The sequence below is a fragment of the Otolemur garnettii genome, unplaced genomic scaffold (genome assembly GCF_000181295.1).
Source record: "Otolemur garnettii isolate 467f Iridium unplaced genomic scaffold, OtoGar3 scaffold00038, whole genome shotgun sequence".
NCBI classification, from domain to species: domain Eukaryota; kingdom Metazoa; phylum Chordata; class Mammalia; order Primates; family Galagidae; genus Otolemur; species Otolemur garnettii.
Window position 1 is genome coordinate 9,230,554 of NW_003852433.1, and position 26,616 is coordinate 9,257,169.

The 26,616-nt window shown below is 44.5% G+C and overlaps 1 protein-coding gene across 1 annotated transcript in view; it reads right to left on the reverse strand.

Annotated features, from left to right (window-relative positions):
- CCDC60 (coiled-coil domain containing 60) overlaps nucleotides 1–26,616 on the reverse strand; it is a 170,343-nt gene that overhangs the window by 131,586 nt on the left and 12,141 nt on the right. The gene's annotated exons all lie outside the window — the stretch shown is intronic.

The following is a 26,616-nucleotide window of genomic DNA, read 5'->3' on the forward strand; positions in this document are numbered from 1 at the left end:
TATGGACCCCCTTGGGCTCCTCCTGTGTCTCCTGCCTCAGAGCCTTTGTATAATCCCGTCCCCCTGCCAGGAACACTTTCCCCTGCACCGTCCTCCTCCTCTGTCACACTCTCCACACTGGCAAAGACTTGCTGGGATGTAGACAGAGGGCAGAAATGGTGCCCATTTTGCATCCCTGTTACTTTCAGTGGCACAGGGTAGGGCATTGGGCCAGGTCTGCTGAATGGGTAAATGCTGAAAAAAGAGCTAGGGGACATATCTCTGCCTCACGGTGGAACACACAGACTGCTATCAAGCTCCTTTGCAGATTTAAACAAAGTTTTAGTTACTCTTGTCAGGGGACAAGAAGTGTGGCTAAAGGCAGGAGACACAGGAGGAGCTAAGGAGGTCCCTGCTGGTGGGTTGGCCCAAGGTAGGTGTTCAATACAGTGGGACATGACAATTGGCTCCGTGTTTGTCCCCCCCACCCCCATGAGAGGAAGGAGAAGTATGAATTTGCCTGGATGGGGGTCAACAGAGTATCTCCTCTGTCTTTCCATCTGTCTGTCTCTCTGTCACTAACGATGATGGGAAGGTGTCAGATTTCCACAAAGAGCCAACCTACGTTGTGTTCACTTACTGCACAATCTCTGACTTCAGAAAACAGGGTCTTCCCTCTAAGGGTCTCTGATTACAGACTGGGCACCTCCCCTTGTCACCATCATAGGTCTCAGAGTTTGAGATGAGAAATCCTGTCATGGGCTTGGAGCACTGAGTTTAGAGGGTTGCAGACCTGATCAGGAGGTCCGTGTGGGGAACGCAGATATACCCTGGGTCAGGCAGACTGTGTACCGGCCAGTGACCTTGAACAGTGACTTTGACTCTGAGATCCAGCGTCCTCGTCTCTAGCAGGTGGTGGTTATAGCAGGTGCCCCTGGGGTTGTTGTGAAGTGAGAGTGAGAGAGTGCACCGGGAGCTTTCAGCTTGGTGCCTGGTACACAGGCAGGCCACAGCGATAGCCGTTATCACTGGCACTGAGTCGGAACATCAGGACATCACACTGAGGATCTGATTTTCTAAAGGACAAGGGGAGCTGGGGAATGTAATTCCAGAGGTTTGATGCATAGAAACAAATTATCCTGCCACTTTTTCTTGGTAACCACAGACTGCAATTCCTCCCGTACAGGGAGAATAACCTCAACAGGAGAAATGTTGACACACGAAGGGCGGAATTCGACTTTCAAGGACATTGCAGCTCAGTCCACCACAAAGACTCTAAAGCCCATGACAATTAATGGGGATCTCGGGCCAAAGAAAAGCCAAGAATAGAAACAGGAAACCTTGTGGCCTGAGTGGTTTTGGCTGAATAGGAGAATATTGTAGAAAATACACATGATTTTAGCATGGTGGTGGTCATGGGGAAAAACTAAATAAGCCTTTTTCGTTTGAGTGGATGTTTCCCTGATGTACTGTAACAGAAGGTGACCTCCCTGTCACTGGGTGCATTCAAGCAGAGTCTGCCTGACCATGGGGTGTATCTGTGCTCCCCACACTCTGGTCGTTTGTAAATCACCTTCATGATAGCTGCCATCTCTCTGTACCAGCTATGTTACTAATACTTAATATTTGTTTTTAAATGAGCTCACTTAAAACATGGAGTAAAAAGGGAATTGGTACCAAGACTGTGAGAAGGAAGCCATTATTACCTGTCACAAATAGAAGGAAAGTACAAAAGCAAACACAATAAAAACAAAACCCACGGTATTTAGTTATAGCTAGGCTTCACTGCTTGCGCTGAGCCTGAGACCTGCCCTCTCTTTGTTAAAAGGGAGAGCCAAAATTATTAGAAAGGTGTTAAAGACTGAACTAGTGTCAAACTCGGACTTTCTTGTTTGCATAATAGAAAAGGACAGAAGAGGATTTAAAAACAACTACCGTTTCTGCTATGTGATTTCACGTTGTGGTCTACGTAACAGGAAAATAATTTCGCCATCTGCTCGTGGTACCTGCCCCATCCTCAGGGAAATCCCCGAGAGAAGAATTCTAGCACCGAATCTGCAACTGGGTAAGAGACGACCTAAAATCCCTTTCGACTAGCGTGTATTATGGCTTCAGGTGATCACTGTACTTTCTTAATATGAATTTCCTGTCAGATGCTGGTAATGTCTAACAACCTGCTCTGTAGGAGGGAGGAAAAACTTCTGATTTACAGTGTTTGCCAATTCCCGTGGTGCAAATATTTCCACCATGGTTTACTTTAATCTACCCCTGCGACGTCACTGAATGCAGAATTGGAAAGAGATGAATACGCATACAGTAGGTTCAGCGTGAGCTGCCTCTAGTTGCTAGAGTCTAGCACAAGACTGTTCCCTACCAACCCTGGATGTGCTCTTAAGAATATAAAATAAACCTGCACCCAGGGGATTTAGAGCTAACTCTTGAAATCTCCAAAAGAACCTCTGAGACACATCGCCATCTCCTGGTGGGTAAGAGATGGACACTTCTTGCAGTCCCACTGTACAATCCAATTCCATTTGGGTCCATTTTGGAGGTAGAGGCACTGAGGGGCCCTCTTGCCTGCATCCCCGTGCATGTAATTTAGTGACCACCAGAGTTGAGCCTGACTTCCAGTTGTCCCGTTTATATACATCTGTATTTTATTCACACCTGCATTTCACCTGCCATATAGCCTCAACCGTAGCTTTACTTGGTACCCAAGCAGGAGGTTCAGAGTCTTGCTCAATGTGTTACGTCATCGCCCAACGGCTACCCCACCTCCAGGAGTAGCTTTCCTGGGCCATTTCAAGCAAGTCATCACCTTTCAATGTTAAGCATCTCCTATGCATCAGTTACCATCTGCAGGTGAATTACTGTGCATTACTATGGCAATTAAATCTTTATCTGATCTGTTTGCACATTTTACCTTACATACTTTCGAGTAAGCACTGAGACTAAATGACATTTCATTGAGACCCATTATGTACCAGGAATCATATTATTAGAGAGTATCAATTTCACAGAGTTGCTGGGGGGATTAAATGAGAAGCTAGCCCACGTCTGCTATGCCACAAAATGCTTTCTCTTCATTTCTGTAACTCAGTGAAGCCCAGAGCAGTGCTGTGGGTCCCTAGTCAACACTTGTGGATGGCGGTAAGGCTGCCAATGAATGGCTCCAGATGCAAGCCCTGGCTGCCCTTCAGTCCCGTCCAGCCCTCCCAATACCTCCTGGATGGCCAGGCCACAAAGCATTTGAGTGTCCTCCACCTGGAAAATGATGTACTATATATCATCACTTAAGCTTAATTGTGAGTGGCTTGGAGGACACCCACATGGGGTGATTTTACACAGGGCTATTATGCTGGCATATGTGTTTCATGGTCTGAAGCCATCCACACAACAGCAATTTTTAGCTTCCTAGCAAAGGTTTGGCACGAGCTCCTGTCACGGTCCTCCCCCACCCTCGCTTCAGTGGTGGAACTGGCCTGTGGTACAACCAGGCCAAGCTGAGCTGGGGATTCCAGAATGAGTGCAGAACTGCTGGGTAGCGCTGGTCATCTGATGACCTTGTCCCTGGTCCTGGATCCACCAGAATGTGTTGGCTTTGGGCTAAGCGTCAATTGTTACTGACATCTTGGATTGGTGGGTTGCCCATCATCTACAGAGGGAGGATTCCATCCACGGGTCCAGCTCTCTGCACATGTCCAGCAGGCCCACAGCCTCCCGTCTTGACAAGCCTGTGCCAACCTTGGTCTGTGCACAGGGCTTTGCTGTGATTTTACTTATACTTGTGCCTTGAGGAGTTAGGCAAAAGAAATCAATTTTGGCAAAGCTTTTGCCACTTGTTTGAGGAAGAGCAACCTGGGTTCCAGTGCCATTCCTGATGCATATTAGCTCTAGGATAAGTTACTTAATCTCCCTGAGCCTCAGTTTGTGTGTCTATAAAATGGGACCCAAAACACCACACCTCATAGTCCTGTAGAGGTTAATTGAGGTACCTTGCCCAGTGCCTGGCATGCAGTGACTACTTTTAAAATGCTCCCTGCTGAAGTGTTTAAGAGACTGTGTGCAAAGGGCAGTTACATTTGATGTAGAAGAAAATGTGTGGAGGTAAAATGGAAAGATTTTGGAACCAAATTGTCCTATGTTTGATTCCATATCCCCCCCATTTATTGGTTATGCATAGAAGTGGGGATATGGGAGGAGTCACACTGAGTAGTTACAAATAGCTACTTCTTGGTCAGCGCTGGTTTGGGAGGGTGGTCAATGATACTTTCACCCTTATGTGTAATATTGTAACTGTTCACAAAGTTAATGTATTTATGTTATATTTTGTGTAAGTAAACAATGAGAATAAAAATAAAATAGAACTGATGTACCAGATTTGGGGGGCCATAAAGGGGAAGCTTTATGACAGTTGGGACGTATTTCCTGGTCTACACCAGGTTTGGAGACATGGCGTAGAATACTGAGGGTATAGTCTCCTTCCACAGTGTCTGGGGGGAGCCAACAAATACTATCCAGCCTAGAGGATGACAAAGCCTTTCTCTAGCTCCAAATTCTTGCAGCTACAGAACATCTCCCAAATATTCCGAAATGGGTAAGTGACCCCACCCCCAACTACTGAAGTCATGGCCTATAAGGCAGCCCCACTATTGGAAATAGATATGGAAACAGGGGTGTCCAACTTGCACCTGTGGTCAGCTCTCATTAGTGTTTGTGTATTTAATGTGTGGCTCCATACGTCTCTTAAATTTTTACAATGTGCAACAGAAAAGAAAAAAGGTTGGACATCCCTTAGGCTGGGAACCTACGGGGCAAGTGAGAACAGGGCAAAGGAAGTCAGCAACCTGAGATTGCTACTATGTGCCTAGGACAATGTGTAGAGGTGCTCCCCCTCCCCTTTTGAGACAGGGTCTTGCTTTGTCACTCTGGCCAAGAGTGCAGTGGCATCATCACAGCTCACAGCAATCTCAAGCTCCTGGGCTCAAGTGATTCTCCTGCCTCAGCCGCCCGAGTAGCTGGGACTACAGGTGCCTGTCACCACACCAGGCTAATTTTTGTATTTTTAGTAGAGACAGGGTCTTGCTATTGATGATGTTAGTCTCAAACTCCTGAGTTCAAGCAATCCTCCCACCTCGGCTTCCCAAATTCTATGATTATAGGTGTGAGGCACCGTGTCTGGCCTGCCCCTGAGTTTTTTAAGAGCAAAAAGAACTACTTTGTCATTCCAGGGTCATGCCAAGAGCACAGGCTCTGGAGTCAGACTGACGTAGACACACGCTTCTACTGTTTCTGCAAGGAGGCAGTCGGGTGACAATCTGCATGCAGCACTTGGGCTGAGGACACTGGCCACACAGCTCCAGCCAGTGACTACATGCTGGGAGTGTAGCAGGCCTGGCCATTTCTGCCCCATGTGAGACTCTTCTGGGGCTCCTGTGCTGGGCGGTCTTTGCCGTGGAGCTCTCCAGAGCGCCGGGCTGGCGCGGGCTTTCTCAGGCTGTGGTCTGAGACTCCTCCCATGCAGCCCCTTCTCCCTGTCTCTTCTTTCTGGGGTGTCAGGCCTGCATCACGGTCTGAAGTCTCCCTCTGCTCAGTCCTGCTCCCTCTCTTCCTCCACTATCGCAAATATCACCCACCACAAATCCCTTGCTCTTCTAACTCCGACTTGGTGCCCGCTTCCCAAAGGACCTGAGCTAACATGACCGCCGGAGTTTTTCCAGCCGCAGGGAGCCAGTTTCTTCCTTCTGGCTAGCTGGATACCGGCAGGTGTTCCTGAAGGGAGGACGGGGGGATCAAGGTAGTCAAGGAAGAGCCCTGGCGGTGTCTGGCAGTTGGGCAAACCCCGATCTTCAGCCCTGAGGCAGGCGCCTCCGCTGCTCCAGCAGGACTGAGCTTCCCCGGGGTGCTCCCAAGTGGGCTTCTCTGGGGGTGGCCGTGCTTTGTTGTTATTCACAGAGTCACTACGGATCTGGATGGGGTGTGGGTGTGCAGGCTTCTTCCAACAGTCACATTTCTTGATCCAACGTGACCTTTCTGTCTGATTTCCACTCTGCTCTTCTCCCAAAGGAAAGCCAGGACAGTAGACAATGGGCAGGTTACTTAGGTGGCTCTACATTTGACAGACTTTATACTGAGGGCTCCTGGGGAGGGGGTGGTCATCTCAGGAAGAACTTGGGGACTTGATTCATTTTGGAAACTGGCCTCCGGGCTTTCTGGCTGGCAGCCCGCCTCCTCCTCACCACACTGCATCTTGTGTGCATCAGAAACACATGCAATTTTAATGACATACAAGCCATTTCCCTCCACGACTCCATTTCTGTCTATTCTGGGGAAAGCTGTCTTTGTCATATGCAGGGAGCTGTTAAGGTCAAGGAAGGCCACGGTTCCTCAACTCCCTGAACCCAGGCCCCATTATTTTGATTGGTCAAATCAAACACAGCCCTCAGGGAGCCATCCATAGAGAGATAATTGGGAGAAGGGGCTCTTTTATTTATACCAGCACATTCCGTGATGGGTCAGTAGCTGAGGTGGAGGGATGGGGCTCTTTCCGGGGAAGTGTATCTTGAGTCCAGTGGGGACAAAGCAAGGGGGTGCCAGCTTGTGAGAGTGATTGTGTGGGAGCTGGGCGTACCCATCTTCTTCTCTGCTCTTTGTTCTGTGATCAGGACCCTGAACATAGCCCCAGTGGAAGTATTTACACCATGGAAATTGGCAAAAATTACAAATTAGGGGTTTTTTTCTTTGCTTATTTGTTTTTTCCCCAGAAAAACTGGTTGTCAAACATTTATCAGCATGTTGCTGGGGTGAAAGTTTCCATCTGTAAAGACACATTCCTAGGAGACATCACCCCTAAAATTTCCTGCCTGCACTCTAAACACCTTTGTATTTGCATTTATTATTTCTATAATGTTTTCCTTACTACCTTGAACAAGTTAGTTAACTTCTCCATGCCTTATCTATAAAATGGAGAGGATAATAACATCAAACTATTAGGGTAGTTTCATCACGGCTGCCATGCAACACTGGTATAATACGTTATATTCAATAATTTATTTTATTTATTTTTTTTAGAGATGAAGTTTCACTCTGTCAGCTAGACAAGAGGATAACAAGTGCTAGATCAGAGCTCACTGCGGCCTCTAACTCCGTGGCTCAAGTGACTCTCCTGCCTTGGTCTCCCAAAGTGCTGAGATTAAAGGTGTGAGCTACTGCACCCAGCCTATATTCAATATTTCAATATATTCAATTCTCAGCCATTATTAGCCACATGTAGAAGAAGAGGCCCTGAGATTTTAAGTCACTGCATCAAAGTAGTCAAAGAGCCAGTGAGTGGCAGAGCTGGGATTAGAACCCATAGCTTTTGTGACTCCAAAGTCTGTGCAACTAACCACTGCATTAAACTTCCCAGTGTGCTGTCTTCCCCCTGCGGTAAGCTGGCTTCCCATCCTCAGCCCGGGGAAAGCGCTGGTGCTCTGTCAGGAGCAGAAAAAAGATGAAGTTCTCCTTATTTCCTTCAAAGAGACCTTTCTTGCCTCAACGAGGGAGTGAGAAAGGAATTGGCTTAAGTTCATTTGGAATTCTGAGTTCATTATCCGTGTACTTAGATCCTGTCTAGATGACAAATGAAACGTGAAAAATGTAGTCAATCATCCAAATGTTTGGTCTCTGCCGTGTCAGAGCTGGTATATTTCAGAAACATCTGGATGGCTAGAAACGAGGCAAAAGCTGAGCTTTTGTTAATGAGAACGGGTGGAAATTAAAGGAGACCCCTCCCTCATTTTACAGATGAGCGAACTGAGACCCCCAGAGGGAAAGGCCCTTGCCTAAGGTTGTATAGATTTGTGGCGGCACAGCTGGGGTAGGAACTTCCATTGATGTGATTTCAAGTCTGCTACCTCACTCCTCTTTGTTGAAATTGCTTGACACGGCGCCTGGCACAGGGTCCCATGAGGATGGGTGTATAGTAGGTGGTTTGGAGTTGGGCAGGCTCCCCATGGCAGTGCCCTAACTGTGATCGATGGAGCTGGACTGATGAAGACACCCATCAGCAGAGGAGGGAACTGACACTCAGAGAGGTTAAGTAACTGGCTCAGGGCCACACAGCAGCTGGAGGAGTTGAGCGGGACTGGGACCTACCCTTCTTTCTGTCATTCAGTCTCCTCGTAAGCACCACCATAAGATCACAATTATTCGTGGCGCTAATATTATGTTCCAGGCATTTTATGACCACAAAATAATTGAAAGAATATTCTGAACTTCGCATTTAGTGTCAGGGAGTTAAATTGGCTCCAGGGTTAGGTAGAGGTCAGCCACTTTGCCTCCATTTCAGTACTTTGTAAAGATGACTCCCCCTACCCACACCCACCCCAGGAAGAAGCTTAAACCTGACATTCCCCCTCTGCCTGATTCCATGGTTTCCAAAATTCAGTCTTTCATCAACAATCACTATTATCTATTGTGGCCCCCATGCACTGCCTCTTTTACTGTTAATTTTTTTTTTTTACAGGAAAATTAAACAAAGAACCTGAAGTCCCTACTGTAGTTTCTTCCTAAGTGACAATTTTCTATGACTTTATGCCTTTGAGAGTGCTTGTTAAGATTTTCTTTAATGCACCGTTGAAATGAACAATGAAGGATAAAAGTGGCTGTTCATTTAAATATCACCCTGCATGTCCCTCATGGCCTGTGTGGCAACCTCTAAGGCCCAGGCATTGTGTGAAATCTATGCCAGGCCTGCTGACAATGTGTGGGGATCCATACAACATGTCTCTCTGAGTGGGGAATTAAAAAAAATATATTGTGGGTAAATAAGGGTTGTATATCTTTTTTTTTTTTTGAGACAGAGTCTCACTTTTTTTCATCCTTGGTAGAGGACCATGGCATCATAGCTCATAGCAACCTCAGATTCCTGGGCTTAAGCCGTCCCCCTGTCTCAGCCTCCCTAGTAGCTGGGACTGCAGGTGCCCACCACCGAGCCAAGTTAATTTTTCTATCTTTAGAAATAGAGACATGGTTTCTCTTTGCTGAGGTTGATCTCAAACTCCAGAGCTCAAGTAATCTGCAGCCTCAGACTCCCAGAGTGCTGGGATTACAGGTGTGAGCCACCGTACGCAGCAGCTATATATCCTTGTAGGGTGCATGTGATATTTTGATACAGGCATACAATGTGAATCAATCAAATTAGAGTAACTGGGGTATCCATCACCTGAAGCATTTAGCATTTCTTTGTTAGGAACATTCCAATTCCACTCTTCTAATTATTTTAAAGTGTACCACAACTTAGTGTTGATTACAGTCATTTTGTTGTGCTATTGAATATTGCTCATTCTATCCAGCTAGCCAACTACATTTTTGTGCCCATTAACCATCCTGAGTGGGGAATTCCTTGGTGCATGCTGAAGACTGAAGCACTTTCAAGAAGAAGGTTGGACCAATTCTCTCCTGACTTCTGTGGCGTGGGGAACTCTTCACATGTCGGTCAGATCTCGGAGGTTCCTCCCAATGACTGTGGCTGTCTTGACTTATGTTGCCTGTGGACCTGGGAGGCGGTGGCCATGGAAGGGTGTTACTACTGTTAGATGCATTGGCTCTGAATCTCACAGCTTCTTGAAAGACTGACACTATGCCCTGCTTTTACAGGCAAGAACTCAGACTGGCAAAATGACCCAGCCAGCAAGTGGGGAGCACAGCTTCACACCCAGGTTGGCCTAACTCTTAAAGAGTATGTTTGTCTGCCATCCTGACCCCTGTCCTGATGCCACACGCCCCCAGGACCAGCAGATTGAGTGGGTTCCTGGGTGGGGTCCTCACAGGACCTCAGCAGAGGTTCCTTTTAATAATGGGTGTCGGTTGCAGCTGGTGGGATCTTTCATGAAACGGGAAAGGGGATTCAGAACCAGCTTTTCAGGAAGGGGAAACTCCGAGGCAATGTCTTCCTTGAGGTCTGGAGAAAAGCCTACTCCTACGGAGATGAATGACCCCAGGGACAGACTCATGACTCACTGGAGAACTGGATAAATGCTGGGGTTTATTTAGGGAATCTAAACAGTGGCTCAGGAGTGCTTCTGAAATCCCAATGGGGTGAAAACCTCAGGCTCAGATCAGTGAAGTGTCTTGAGCGGGATTTGATAGACTACAAGTGGCAGTCACGGGATTTGAACCAGCTCTGACTATAAAGGCAATCACCTTCCCCGACATACGGCCTGACAGAGCTACTCCTCACTAAGCCACTTTCCAGGCTGGGAACAGGTTGGAAACCATGTCTGAGGTTTGGGCTCTGGAGACAGATCTGAAATTTTCTAGATTTAAGTCCTCCTCTCCCCACACTGGGCATAGGTGGGAGAGGGTTTCTGCACTGTTTGTGAATTATCTCAAAGGTTTCCTTTGCTGATGTAGGCAGAACCTTACGATCTTCGTTCTCCTATAGAAGGCATTGATTCTCCAGGGATGTTTGGGTAATTAAAAAACATGAAGATGTCTCAAGAAATGGAATTAGGCCGGGAAGGCCCATCTGACTAAGAGCTGAGGTATATAGGGTCCAGGGCCCAAGGTGATTATAAAGCTGCTCATGTATTTTAAACCACACTGTGGGAGAGCAAGTGTTTTGGGTGAACGCCCCCCACCACTTCCCGCTTTACCTAGTCATTACTGAGCAGCTGCGTTTCAGCCTGCAAGTTCTAGGCTGATGGTGGGTTGTCAGGGATGTTGCTGACATGGGCAGAGAGGGGTGGATTGCTCCACCCAGGTGACCCCTTCATGGAGATTTCAGGCCCTTAAGTACAGTTCTGAAGAGCTGTGCTGAAAAGAACCTTCGCTCACACATCTACTGGAGATGTGTGTTGGGACTGTTGTCTTGCAAATGAGGTACAAGGTGCCACCTTTGCGAGGTACTTCTCTTGTCACCCCAACATGATACTCTGGATCCATTCCCAAGCCTAAGTGAGCACAGCAATTCATTATCATGACAACTTAAGCCACTGTCCCAGACACGGAATGCATCACGGGCACAGCGTCTGCCTGACGTTTGGCAGCTTTGCCAAGAGCTTAACAATGGTGCATGATTATATTTGATATGCTTTCCTTAATTCATTATGGATTCTGTGGGTTGGAGAGAAATCAAACTTTAAAATTGATTGACTTGTTTGGAATTATCTAAGTGCAGGGGTGGCGTGTGGGACTGAGTCAGACTCAGGCAGGTCCGGGCAGGCTGAGTGACCACCTTTTCTGAGGGTGCATTGAAGGTGGGCCTGACTTGGTCTTTCTTAGAGTTTGACAGGGAGGTAGGTATGTGTCCTCCTTCTCAAGCTGCCTTTACTTACTGGTATTTCCTGCCTAGGCTTTAAAGACATTTATATGTGAAATTCCTGCTTTCAGAAAGTGGATTGAGAGGTAAAAATTTGGGCAATTGAGGCACTTCCTAATGCTCTTGGCAAGCACCTCTGGACCCCTTCACTACGTTCTTTCATTCCACAACTGTTTCTCGGTGCCTACTCCATGCTGGGCCCTGTGCTGGGCACCTGGAGGCAGCGGACAACAGTGATTAACACATGGTGACAATAGTAATTAAACACTACGTCCAGATGTTCCTTCAACACATAAATCCATCTGTCCCCATACTAACCCCATTATTATCCTTTTAGTTAAGGATGGGGGAGGCTCAGAGAGGTGAGGTAGCTGGCCTGTGGTCACACAGCTAGTGAGCAAGCAATTCTGTGTTCTCAACCACTACTCATTACTGTTTCTCGGGCAAGACTGACTCCCGGGGAGCTTACATTAGCTTTCAAGGATTCCTTTGGCTTTCAACTCCTGCAGCCCTTTGAATCTCTCTTGCTGTGCAGATTTGAGGCATGTAATGCAATACAAGTGTTTTTTTCTAACCCAATATAACTGGGAAGCTTCTTCCTGCGCCCCCCCCCCCCATGCCCCCTGTCCTGCTTGCAGTTTCTATCCCTTTCTTGGCTTAAAGAGAGACTCCCTGGGAGATGAGCTCTGGGTGCTTTGTGCATTGTAAATCTTTTAAAAATCTACACCGTAAACATCTTTCTCTCCAAATATAGCAACTTTCGAGGCCTGAGTTTAGCCTTCATTCCTCCAGCAGAGGCAAGGAAGGCTCCATATAAAGTCAGGCTTATGAAGTTCCCATCTCCTGTACAAACCGGCCTGCCTGGTTTTTATCTCCTGGATCCTGCTTCTGCAGCCTTGAATTCTATCAGCTGAGGCCTCACTGTGTGGCCAGATGTTGATACTCTCTCTTTCCAGGGTTTTTCCTGTTACCAAAGAGAACAGGTGTTGTCTTTTTCCTCCCCTCTTTTCTTTATCCTCTCCGGCTGTTAATTCAGGAAAGCAAGAAGGAAGGGAAAGAAAGGAGGGAAAGAACTGCAGCGTGATCAGGTTAACGCCAGCATAGGAGGAGAGACGATCAGCATGGATTAAGTTTGGGTATTAAAAATAAAATGGTAAGTGCAGGTTGGCCTGAATCCGCATCACAGCAAATCAGGCCACGTTAATTACATGCAGAGATCGCCATGGAAACCCAAGTTGGGTACATTTGTGAACTCCTGTGTTAATTATATGGAAATCTCTGCATTGCAAAATGACGCTGAGAAAAAGCAGGGGGAAATGTGTTCCAACGTCAAGGCCGCCGGTCTAACCTTCAGAAGCCACTAGTGTAGGGTGACCAGTCGTCCCACTTTTCAACAATTTGTCCCGCATCCCGCAATGTTTTAAAAAAGTCTCGATTTTTAGAAAGAATGCAGGAACAGGTGGGAGAACAAGAAGGGAATATACGGTTTTCGGCTGCCATGTGGCTATTTCGCCAGAATATGAGTTTTATATTATTTTTGTTAATGTTATAATTTTAAACTGTAATAGTAACAAATAATTGCTGAGAAGTGATTATCGAGAACTGCTTATCAAAGTTTGCATTGTTGTCAGGCCCTACCCTGCCCCGTCCCCTGCCCCACCCCCCCATGTTGTCCCGCCTTACCGATGTTAAAATCTGGTCACCCTACACTAGTGACAAGCCTAAAATTTCAGTTGGCTTCTCTCATGGTTGCAAACTCTAACCTTGGAAACCTAAAGGTGCAATTTTTTATTGGTTGGCAAAGAGTTACAACCTGCTCCCATCAGAGAACCCTAGTCTCTCTGGCAAACCCCTGGACCTTCACACAATCCAGCAACAAAAGCATCAATGTCTGGTCCAGTGTCCTAGCCATACTGATTGCTAAACATTTTAATATCATTTTCTGCCATCCTCAGCTGTTATGTATTAGAAAAGGAAAGGGCGGCCCGGGCCAGTAGCTCAAGGTTGTACAGCTATCAAGTAGTAGATCTGCAGCTTGAACCCACAAATTCTTGCTCCAGAGCTCATGTCATCTTCTCATTTTATTTTCTAAACAGTTTTATTTTAAACAGTTTTGTAATTCAGACACATGATACACCTCACCAGTTTAAAGTGTACAGTTCAATGGTCTTTAGTATATTCACAGACAGGTGGAGCCATCACCACAGCCAATTTTAGAACATGTTCATCACGTCAAAAAGAAACTCATCACGTATCACCCCAACATTCCCCAAGTCTTCCCAGGCCCTGGCAATCACAAATTATACTTGCATTTTCTATAGATTTTCCTGTTCCGGACTTTCACATAAATGGATCATATGTGTCCTTTTGTGGCTGGCTTCTTGGACGCTGCATAAAGTATTCAAGGTTCATCCATATTGAAACTTATATTAGTATTTCAGTTTTAGGGCTGAGTAATATTCCATTGTACGGACATGCCACAGTGTGTATACCATGTAGAGTATCTCTTATAATTGCAGAAGTCAAACATGATGGGAATATTACAAATATGTTTTTTTCCTTTCTTAAACTATGTATACCTTTTTGGGGCACATCTGCATCTTTACTGTTACTATTATTATTACCATTATGTCAGGGCTCCAGGTGGGAGGCCTGAGTCTCTCTTAAACAAAGTCATCTCAGCCTCAATGCCCTTCACCTGTTAAGAAGACCAAGATTCCTACAATTGTCTCTGCTCTCCTCTGGCTGTTAGGCATCTGCCTGCAGATCTGTCTTCTGTTAGAGAGAGGCTTCGCTAAGTATTCTAATCACATCTCCCCGTTAATACCACATATTTTCATGTAAAAGGGAACAAATTACATGCGGACAAACACCAAATATGAAAGTTCACAGAGACATTTTCCTTGTTCGGGCAGCGTTCTCTGCTCACTGCTTCTGAGAATATCACATTAATTGGCAGTTCTAGTTCTCTTGTTCTGGCTACCCGATAGATGCCTCTGCCCTTTAGTTTGTAAACAACTCTTGCTATTTCTCTGATCCTGTCTTCTTTCAGCTTTTGCCTCTGACCAGAAAACAAGACACAACAAACCCCAAACCAAACAAAGCACAGCAAAAACCACACAAATAACCCAAATCTGCATTTGCATGATGACACTGCGAGGGTCAAATGGATCTGATTTGATAACTTTGGCAGTGAGGAGCGTCTTCAGTTTTTATTTCTTAGCAATGAACTAAACCCAAATGAGGAACTACAGGGAAGATGCTAAAGTGTTCCCTTTACTAAGACATCTATTCATTCAATACATAGGGTTTTTTTAAAGTGTCCGTTACTGCCAGGAACATGTTGCTCTTTCTTGAATGGGTCCCTTTATTTCCATCTCCCCTGAAGTCAGTCTACCCAGGCTTGGCTTCAGGCCAGTGGGGAGCATAAGTTTTGAAACCGGACTGGGTTTGAGTCTTGCTATTACCACTAATGGTGGCCCTGGTACACGTTGTCTCATCTCCCCGAATCTCGGACCCCGCACTCCTAAGGTGGGACACTTCCCACAGGTGCTCTCGAGATTAAGTGACATAATATTAACGACGTCTGCTTCACTATGTAGATGTCCGGTGATGCCCTAGTTTCTCTCTGCCTCCCACTGTCTACACCCCATAGCCTGCCTCGATCTTTGTGTCCTCCTCGATTTGCCTCTCAGATGCTTCTTCAGGGAGCTTTTCCTGAATCGCTGGGCTAAATTAGGTCTTCCTGCTGTTTGCTCCTGTGACAACCTGTGCTTGCCTTTCTGCAACACTCATCACGCTTGAAATTATTTGTCCACCAGGCGTCCCCCGCCAGGCTGCAGCTTATGCAAAGAGGGAGACTGCGCTCTCTCACCAGTGGGAGCCTCAATTCTAAGAAGCACCAGCAAGTTACTCATAGTGTTTCGGCCTTTTTAAAAGGAAGAAAAATTGGAACTGACCCAAATGTCCATCAATAGGCAAATGAGCAAAACTCTGGTACTTTGAGGGGATGGAACACAACTCAGTGTTAAAAGGACACAAATTACTGGTATGCCCCCAAACATGAATGAGTCTCAAAAACAAGCTGGATGAAAGACGCCAGACACAGAAAAGTGCCTACTATGTGATTTGATTTATAGGAAGTTTGAAAATGGACAAAACTAACCGGTACTGACAGAATATAGCTGAGTTGAGGGTCGGAGGGATGATGGAAATTGTCTGTATCTCGACTGGGATGGTGGTTACATCAGTGCGCACATCTGTCAAATCTCACTAAAGCATAGACTTAAATTATGTGTATTTTGTTATATGCGAATCATACCCCAAAAAGTTGATTAACAAAATTAATGAATAAAACAAAAATTAAAAAAATAAAGAAGGAATGGAGAGAAGGGAGAAAGGAAGCAAGTCCCCTCATTTGAAATCCCCCCAAATTAAAGCTTGGTTTCAATTTCTGAGCAGATTGTAGCACTTAGCAGAAACCTCCTATTTTCATTGCACGACAAGAAAGAAAAGGATGAATTACAAAGAGATTCACAAAGATACGGGAAAGCTGCGGAAGTGAAAAGGTTAGATGAACTAGAATTTCAGACTGTGAAGAGTTCTTAGAAATTATGGAAGCCACGAAACAATGGAATGACATCTCCAAAGTGCTAAAACAAAATACCAAAAAGACCCCACCCCAAACAAACAAACACCAAGAAACAAAAACCTGCCCACTTAACAGCTCTATATCCAATCAAAGTGTTCTTCAAAAAATGGCAGCAAAATAAGGGTATTTGCAGGCAGACAAAAGCTGGAGGAATTTCTCCCCACCAGCAGACTCGCACTACAAGAAATATTAACGCTAAAGCGAGTCTGCGGGCTTTGGGAGGTTTATCCCACAGGAAAGAATAAAAAGACCAAAGAGCAAATGTCTGTGTGCACTGATAGGAAATCGAGGGTTTAAAGCAATAGGAACAGCTACGTCCTGTGGCTTTCTAGCAAGTATAGAAAGAAAGCACCAACAATCATGAAAATAATCGACACATTCGGCCTCGTTAAATTTAAGAGTTTCTGCTCATAGAAGGCACCATTATAGGAATCAAAAGGACTTGGGCGAATATGTATGCATATATGTGACCAAGGCCTCATAGGTAGCATATATAAAGAACTCCTACCGATCAATCATAAAAGGCAATTTAAAAAAAGACAGAAGACTGGAACAGGTATTTACAAAAGAAGAAACCAAAGGATCCATAGTGATATGAAAAGGTGGTCAACACCGTTTCTCATCAGGGAAATTCAAATCCAAACCACTATGAAGTATCACTACATGTTCATCAAAGTGGTTAAAATCAAAAGGACTAAATTTTGATGAGGAACAGGAACAAGTATCTGTGGCCAACACCTTGGAACACTGGCAGTTTCTGATAAAACTCAACATATTCCTTGTCTACAACCCAGCTGAGAAAATCTAGTGTGTATGTTCACCCAGAAAATATGTCCGAGCAGCTTTACTCACAAAAGTCCCAAACTGCAAACACTCCATATGCTCATGAATGGACTAGAAACTGGAAATACACAGAAGTAAATGCCTACAGTGGAATATTACTTTCCAATGAAAAATGAACGACTGAGCTACACAACATCATTGATTAAATCACACAGATGTGATGGTGAACTAAAGAAGCCAGAGACAAAAGACAATCCGCCTGATGGTTTCATTATTTGAAGTTCAAGAATGGGCACAATTTATCTATGGTGAAAGAAGTTAGAATAGTGGTATTGATTGGAAAGAGATAGGAGAGAATTTTCTGGGGTGACTGGAATGTTCTATAACTGATTACATAAAGGTGGTGGTTGGCAGGTGGTAGATATGTAAATTTTAATTGAGCTATAACTGAAGTTTTAAACATTTTACTGCATGTAATTTGCATCTCAAGTAAAAAAAAAAAAAAACAACGAATCTCCTCTCAGCCTCTTCTCAGACTTCCTAGGGTCAACTTCTGGAGTCTTAAATAAAAACAAACATGAATACATACAAATAGATAGTAGGTAGATAGATACAGACATAGCTATAGATAGATATTTAAATAAAAATGGGATTATATTTCTGGCCACCATACATACATGCTTGCCCAGGAGGATCTTGATTCATTACCTATTGTTCCAGTACAACAGATTATAGCATCTGATTTCACTCTGAAAATTGTCCAGTTTGGGCAATAGCTTATAATAGAACCTCTGTAAATTGACCACCCAAGGGGCTGTAACAAAGTGGTCAACACACAGAGGTGGGCAACGTACTGTGTTGATCCATACGTGTGGTGCATGTCCGTCTATAAAAATTAGGTCAACTTAAGGAGGTGGCCACTGAAGGAAGGTGGTAAACTACAGAGGTTCTTCTGTATATGGTCCTACTCAGAATACTGTACATACATCTATCACTTCCCCCCCCCCCCACCAAATTATACACACTGGCCATCTTTGTGTGTTTGTATGTACGGATTTAACTCATTCATTTTGGGAGCTGAACAGTATTCCGTGGTATGTGTGAGCATGATTTACTCTTTGATTTACCATTGATGGAAATTTTGGGTTGTCGCAGTGTTTCAATAATGTGATTAGTGCTGATAGAGTAGACATTAATCATTTTTGCCTTGTCAACATTTGGGCTGCTCTTTTTTCGCCAAAACACCCGGCTTTTCCTCTCAGGAGCTACCCCACCTCCATCCTCAGTGGATGTGGTCTGGGTGTGGGTGAGCCTGGTCTCTTGGTTCTAAGTGCATAATCGAGGGGTGGTTCTTTGGAAACACTTGGTGGTTCTTTGGGGGGAATGAGAAACTTCTTTTCCCCCTGCTATTCCTAAACCAAAAGAATTTAAACCTGGAGCTGCTGGTCTCCATTTTGACAGTCAGTGGAGAATTCTTACCTGAGAATAAAACCTTCTTTATACCTTCTGTGGAAGGAAATAAAGTCAACAAATCAAGATAGGCAAAATCTTGATGACTTTGTCTAAACTCCTGGATCCAGTTATGCTTGAAACCATCTCCCTCAGCGTTTTCTGTAATGTGGACCTCTGATCCCTTTTTATATATTTTTTTTGGTTGTGTAAGTTTGAGAGGGTTTTTGGTTACTTGCAACTGAAAGATTTTTGACAAAATGCCGCTGTGGTTAAGCATCTATCTGTCTATTCAAGCATATGTGTATATGTACTAAATATATTACCGTACAGAGGACAGTATTTACAGGAATGTTTTTGTGTGATCAGTACTTGAAAGTGGAATGACTAGGTAAAGAGTCTTCATGCTCCCCAAATCTGGATTTTTCATTCTCATCTGCACTGCTGAAAACTGCCAGTTTCCCCACACCTAGAAGTAAATCTTAGGTGTATGTATCAATGGGAAAACGAGCAAGAGACTAGAACTGGAGCTTCACAAAAGAATATACCCAAATGCCAATCAACCTAAGAAAACCTGCACCACTCGTGAACATTTGGGAAACGCAAATTAAAACATGCCCTCAGTATGATACTATGGAGCACCCACCGGAATAGCTGAAAGTAAAAACACCGACCACATCAAGATTGTTGAGGATGTGGGGCAACTGGAACTTTCCTTCACTGCTGGGCGTGGCGTAAGTTGGTACCATCTTATGGACAACTGTTTGGCAGCATCTACTAAAGGCCAATATAGGCATATCCTCTGGCCAGCAGTTCCACCCACGGGAAACCTACATCTAGTCACAAAAGGGCGTGTATTAAACACCAGTCATAGCATTTTAATAATAGCGCCACCCCTGCTTCCAGGAAAACACAACCCCAAAGTCCTTCAACAAGTGAATTGATATATTGCTATACATCCACATGGTAGATTCCTATATAGCAATGAGAATGAATAAATAGCAATTATACACAAAAACATAAAGACTCTGATAAACACAAGGTTGCTCAAATGAAGCCAGATCCCAAGGAATACATACTGTATGATTCATTTATGTGAAGTTCAGGAAAAGGGCCAAATAATTAATGGTGAGAGAGTCTGGCTGGTATTAAGCATGGGGGAGAAGAGACCTTCATGTTAGGAGGGAAGTTTGAGGGGGGTTTTGGAGTTCTGGTTGTCTCAGTCTGTGCTGTGTTGCTGTATCAGAATACCTGAGACTGGGATAATTTATAATAAACAGAAATTTATAGGCTCATAGTTCTGGAGTCTGGGAAGTCCCAGACTGAGGGCCTGGCATCTGGCAAGAGCCTTCTTGCTGTGTAATTCCATAACAGAAGGTGGGACGGTGAGATAGAAAGTGAGGGGGACCAAACTCACCCTTTGTAATGGCTCTAATCTCACCCACGAGGGCACCCCCATCACCTCTTAAAGGCAATTGAAGGCTAAGTAAAATAAGCCAGACACAGAAAGACAAAAATCGCCTGTACTCACTTATACGTGGGAGCTAAAAACATCGATCTCATGGAGATAGAGAGTGGATTGATAGTTGCCAGAGGCTGGGAAGGGTGTGTGTGTGTGTGTGTGTGTGTGTGTGTGTCTGTGGCAGAGAAAGTTACATAAAGGTTGGTTAACAGATACAAACATACAATTAGAGAGGAGAAATAGTTCTAATGCTTGATAGCAGAGTAGGGTGATAATACTTAACAGCAGTGTATTGTACATTTTGAAATAGCCCAGACTCTAACTGTTCTCAATACATTTAAATGATAAATGCTTGTGGTGATGGATACCCTGGCTACTCGGGCTTGCTTCACATTCTAAGCATGGAACAAAATATGTACCCTATAAATATGTACAAATACTATGTGTCAGTTAAAAAAAAGGTCCCACCTCTTAATACTGTTACAATGTCAATTAAATTTCAACATGACTTATGGGGAGGACAAACATTCAAATAACAGCTCTGGTGATGTTGTTGTATCTTGATTTTGGTGAAGAGTTGCATGGGGAAGAGTTTTCACTGTGTAAAAATTCATAAACCTGTGCACTTCTGTTTGTGTATGTTCCTCTGTGTAAGTTATACTTCAATAAAATTGTTGTTATTTTTTAAAAAAGCATTTGGGTGAGAACAAAATAATTGGGAAAACAATCCACTGGGGGAAAAGAACTTCAGAACGCACAGGCAAATGCCAGATGTGGCAAAACTGATCCTGACACAAGATATTGCAGCTCTGCGAGGCCGATTCTTCAGCCCTCGGTTACAAACCCAAAGTGAAGCATCTGATATATTTCTCATTTGCATTGCCAGGAATTTAATCTCTGAACAAACAAAGGAATCAAGTAAAAAATGGACCAGGACCCAATAAAGAATGAAAACTTTGGGGAAAGTTGACCACACTGTCTGTATCTTGGAGTTGGTATCGTATTAGAAAGGAAGAGAATTCTGGTCACGCTCTGCTCTAGACTTTAGAGGGAAATGGTCTAAAATTCTGGTAGAAGATTGACATAAGTTCATGGTCAAAATCTCTAGAAAGAACTTTGACATTAGATGGGTGAGGGACCACAGAAAATGAAATTAATATGAATGAGTGAATATGAGTATGAATGAAACACGACAAAATGAACAGCCGCGTGTAGTTCTAACAACAAAGCAAGAGGCCTCTCTGTGAGGAACCTTAATTTCTATGGAATACCTGACCTCAAGCATTCAAAGAGATTTCAGCTAAGACGGCTGGGAGGGCATGTCCTAGAAGTCAATGGATCTCTAGTGTATTTTGCAATTATCTAGAAAACCTAAAGTCAAAAATGAATGAAAATTTTTTTCAAATACCAAGAAAAATACCTTTAAAGTAGGATTTATATTGTTCAGAGTAAGTTGATGTTCAAGAAGTTCCACTATTGGAGGAAGGGTTATTTGTTTGGGGAAGGTGCTATATTAATTTATTCAACAAATATTGTGTTTCTTCTATGAGTCTTTACTGGCCCATGATAGGTGTTGAATGAGCAAATGAATTCAAAGATTGTTGATGGTGGTTCTTGCCCCGGTGGATGTACCTGGTGGTGATACCAGCAGGTGTGTGATGAAGGCTGTGCCTGTGAAACTCCACAGAGTTGGGGAGGAAGGAGAGGGAGTCCAAGAAAGCTACTTGAAGGGAAGAACTTCCTAATCTATCTTGTTTTAATGAGCCCAGAATATGTGCTAGACCCCAGGTAAACTTTTTTTTTTTTAATTTCAGATTAATATAAGGGTACTGTTGTAAGCTCCTGTTCCCCCCAGGTCCTCCTGCCTTGTCCCATTCCCCTGCCCTATGGGCCTTCCCAGCCATGTTCCCAGGCCGCTTCCTTCCCCCTAGGGTTGCCAAGAACAAGCTTCCGAACAAGGAAGAAAAGTCCCAAGTTTCACAAAAGTTCTCAGTAGATGAATAATGGTGGAAAACTCACCGAGGCTTGCTCAGTAGATGAACAATGGTGGAAAACTCACTGAGACTTGATTAATTACTGTTGTATAACCATAACCATTGTGATATGAGACGCATCCATTGTCAACCAAAGCTGTATTAATCACTGTTACATTACCGTAACCATTGCTATATCCATGACTACCTGAGCTATAACCCCCCTTAACCAGCCACGTTTCGCTTCTGTAATATACTTGCACAAAACCTGTAAAAGGCAACCCACCCCCCTACTTGGCTGCTGACTGTCTCTCAAAGCAGCAGCCCCTGTTGCAGGTAAAATAAATTACCAGTTAATTACATTTAAGTGGGGGTCTGACTCTATCTTTTTGAGTCATAGGGGGTACCATAGTACATACAATTAGGTTATATTGCTTGCATTTGTTAGGTAAAGTCCAAGTTGCAATTGAGTCCATCGCCCAGGAGGTGTGCCATATACCCCTACACTGTGCCCATTAGGTGAGAGCTTACAAAGACCCCTTGAATTTAAATGTGTTCTTCTCTTGTGCGGGACTGTAGCTGTTCATCTACTAGTTTCTGTTGCAATTGAGTGCATTGATGCTTGCTTTTCCCTTCTTAACGATTCTTGCTTAGGAGGATGTTCTCCAAATCTTTCCAAGTAAATATGAAAGATGTGACAGCTCCATCTTTCTTTATGGCTGAATAGTATTGCATGGTACACATATACCACAGTGTGTTTATCCATTTGTTACATTAGTACTCATATGTTTACAGTAGCTCAATTCACAATCACAAAGATGTGGGAACAACCAGAGTAAACATTTTTTTTTTTTAATCAACAAATAGGAAGATAATATAGAAGATCAGACCACATCCAAGTACTGTACCCCTCACTGGTCAGCCCTCTGTCAGAGAGGTCACGATACTCTACCTACCTAAGAGTTCTGAAAATTAGAGTCTATACTTACCTCCATTTTGCAGATAAGTAAACTGAGACTTGGAGTGAGACATGATTTACCCAAGGGCCATATAGCTAAGAAATGGCACAGCCAGAGCCTGTACTATGCCAGATAGACTCCAGGGCCAGCATGTTAATTACCATACATAACGTACTCCCATTCTGGATAGGCAGCTGGTTAGATGCTCTTTTGGGTTTTTCAATGACTCTGTGGTTCTGAGAAACTCTTAGATTTTAACTGGTGGAATCCATTTGTTTGGATTGTTCTGACTCCTTAATGTGACAGAGAAATTCTTTGGCTTGGTGTCTCTGGCCTGAATTTTAATACCTGTACTTGAACACAAAGACAATGCCTGCGTGCTTCCTGACGCCAGCCAAATCAGCAGCAGAGGCAGGCAGGGAAATTCAGGCTTTCCACCCTGCACTATCTTTTCTGAGTTGAACCTGCTGGGCCTTTGTGGCATTTACTCTTTGTAATTTTTTTTCGAGCCAATAATATGCTTTGTTGAGAACCAGGCTTTGTAAAATGAAGAAATTATCTACAAGAACATTTTGTGGTCTACATTAATGAGTTGTAACTTGATATCAAGTTATCAAAACAAACCCACAACCATTTGCCTCGAGCCCTGTGCGCGTGTTGTGGCTGGAGAAAAAGCCTTCCTTTTCTTTGTTAAAGCAGAGAGGCAAACCTTCCGCAAATGGTGATGTATGCTGAAAAAAACCAAAAACACACCCCCCCCCCAGACTCTTAACTGAAACCACATGAATTGGGAAGCTGTCATTTACAGCTGGAGATGCCCTCATGCTTTTCTGCTTTTGGTTTAAAACATTACCTGGGCCACTCTGTTATCAGTCTGATCTAATGATCTATTTACCCAAAGTACACAATTACAGACAACCGCCCATGAAATCCGGGGTAGACAAAAGAACCTTAATGAAACAAGCCGGCTGTGAGATTGGATTGCTTAGCAATTGTTCTGAAAGGCTGCCTTTCCTTGGTGTCCACGTAGACAGGCTGTCTAGGGTTTTTCTTTTCACATTTTAAACCGATGAAATTGTTACAATAATTTAAAAAGCTAAAGGGACGCATAAAGAACTAACAATCATCATTAGGTGTCATGATGAGGGGCTGGGAAGGGAGAGAAAGAAAGAGAGAGAGATTTTTTGAGGCTGGTTTAATGCACAGGTTCTAAACCTTTGATGAAATAAAAACAGCTTCCTGGAAAGCGACATTATTATTTGGAGCCAAGCTGGCTGCTTGGCTGCTGACCTCTCATCCACTTCCCAGCCCCTGCCTTTAAGACTCCTACCATGGATTAAATCAGGGTCCTTTAAGTGCTAGAAGAGGTTATCTTCCCTTGTGGCAGACAAAAAACAATGGGGTTTAGGGGCGGTGCCTGTGGCTCAAAGGAGTAGGGCGACAGAGGCCCTATGATGGAGGCCCAAAACTGCAACAAACAAACAAACAAACAAAAAATGGGGTTTGGCTTCCTTTTGAGTCAGTTTGCAGGAGGACCACATTCTGATATTTAAAAAGGAAGAAAAGGGACACTTTATTTTGTGCGTAACCATGAGATGGCTGTATTTGATGTGGACAGTGTGAGCAGTGGGGCATTCTCCCCTAGAATCGCCCTGTGACTTCTGATGAGCTCAAAAAGGTTTTGGCAACAAGGGAGGCTCTTATGGGCCGTGTGAGGGTGGGCTGGAACTGAATTTGGAAAACCTAAAGAACGAGACCAAGTCTCCATTCCAACTAATATTTGTACCTCTGGGCCTCCTGCAGAGGGAAAAGCCGGGACTTTGGTGCCAAACTGGCTGATTTTGAGTATTGGCTTCTCTATCCACAGCAGTGTGACATCACAAAGCCACTTTGAAACTCGGCCTCAGTTTTCTTGTCTATGAAATGGTAGTTATCACTACCCTTTCTCACAGCGTTGTCATAAAGCCTCAAGACACTGTTTGTGGCTCGGCGCCTATAGCTCAACCGGCTAAGGCGCCAGCCACATACACCTAAGGTGGCGGGTTTGAATCCCCAGCCCGGACCCGCCAAAACAACAATGACGGCTGCAACCAAAAAATAGCCGGGCGTTGTGGCGGGCGCCTGTGGTCCCAGCTACTTGGGAGGCGGAGGCAGGAGACTCGCTAGAGCCCAGGAGTTGGAGGTTGCTGTGAGCTGTAATGCCACGGCACTCTGCCCAGGGGGACAGCTTGAGGCTCTGTCTCAAAAAAAAAAAAAAAAAAAAAAAAAAAGACACTGTTTGTAAGTTGCCTGGCACAAAGTAAACCCTTAGTAAATGGTGGGCTAACAGGATAGACTCAGAGGCAGCATAGTATAGACCGAGGTGCCAAGAAACCACACATCTGACTCCAAATGAAACTGAGAAAGACCACTTCCAAGGGCTCTCCAAGGAGATGGAGGAGAGTGGGTCTCTCAATTCTTACCCACTTGGGAATACAACAACAGAGAGTGGAAAGGGAGAGAGAGATTTGTGAAATGATTTCCTCAACAACAGCTTCTGTGATGCTTTGACTTCTGACCCCAGAGGGAGGAAGATGCTTTATCCTTCCCCTCAAAATGAATGAGCCTAAAGCTGGCTCATTCTCCTGCAGGCACCTTTGTTGGTTCTCTTAAAGTTCCAGGCTTTCTACTCTCTATACATTTTCTACAAGGTGTGCCCTCCTCTCAGATCCTCATTTACCAGGAGTCCACCCTTCCAGACTCATGATACTGCCATCCCCTAACCCTCAGGGGAGATGAGGTCGGGATCCCAGGTTGCTGTTCCTGCCTCCAGTGTCACATCTGGTCCCAGGTTTCACACACCCTGGACTCACTGTTGAAGACACACACCACTTCCTGACTCAAGAGCAGCTACTCTCTCTGTCCCCAGCCTGTCTCTGTCATCTGGATTTTCCAGGAAGGTGTCAGAGACCAGGCCACCAGTCCACTAGCTGAAAGGGTTTCATCTGAAGCTCTCAAGCCATCTACAGCATTCTCTCCCTTTAGGCACCTGCTGCGCCCAGGGAGACTACAGCCATCTTCCGACATTGCCAAGAGGTTTCCCATTATCCCCGTTTTCCTTTCCAGACAATACAGTTAGACAACAAAGGCGAGCAGGGGAATGAATCTCCGTGGTTAAAAGAAGGGGCACCTCACACACCTCCTTCCTGCATGGCTGCCTGAGCCGTCCTTCACAGGGAGGAGAGGGAGACTTCTCTTCTGCTTTACGTCTTGAGTCGGTGCCTTTGGTTTCTGAATCATGACCACATTTTGTGACTTAACGAGATTGTGAGACTGGCTGCCACCCAAGGGTGAGCAGGAAATGACACTGGCTTCACCATTTTTATGTAGGAGCCATCCAGAAAAGAGCTTCCACCTCTGAAGATATTCAAACAGACACATGATAGGCAAAAATAAAGTTGTGTTTTGATTACATTCCAGGCTTCGTTTAATGAACAGGTTACATTTTTTGATTACTGATGTTATGAAAGACAGAAGGGAGACTTTGTGGGGCTCTTGGGAAGGCTGGAGTAGAATGAGAATCCCAGCAGTTGTCATCGGGGGTGAGGAGGATAGCCTGGAAACATGCCCTGTGCTTTGACCTTGGAGAGTAAGGATGAACCTGCAGTGAATAGCCTATCGGATGCAGTCAGTATTTTCTTTACCTCTCAAAGCTCCTCAGGGTGGGTGATTTTACTCCCTTCTGTTCTTCTGAGAGTGGGAACATATTTGTCCTTTCAACTTACCCACCCCCAGTGAAGGTCAGGGTTGCCTTGTTGAGTAGCACAGCAAGATAGTTCAGAATGTGGACTTTGTAGTCTGACCCAACTTGGGTTCAAATGCTGGATAGTCCACTAGCTAGCCACATGGCTTGTGTCAACTCATCTAACCTCAGTTTCCTCGCCTGTAAAATGGGATTAATACCCATTTCTTTGCATTGTAGAGCGCATAGAACTGAATAACTCACATAATGGGTTAGCATGGGACAGGGCACACGGCACATAGTAAATAACCAATAACATCGGTTATTTCTATTATCA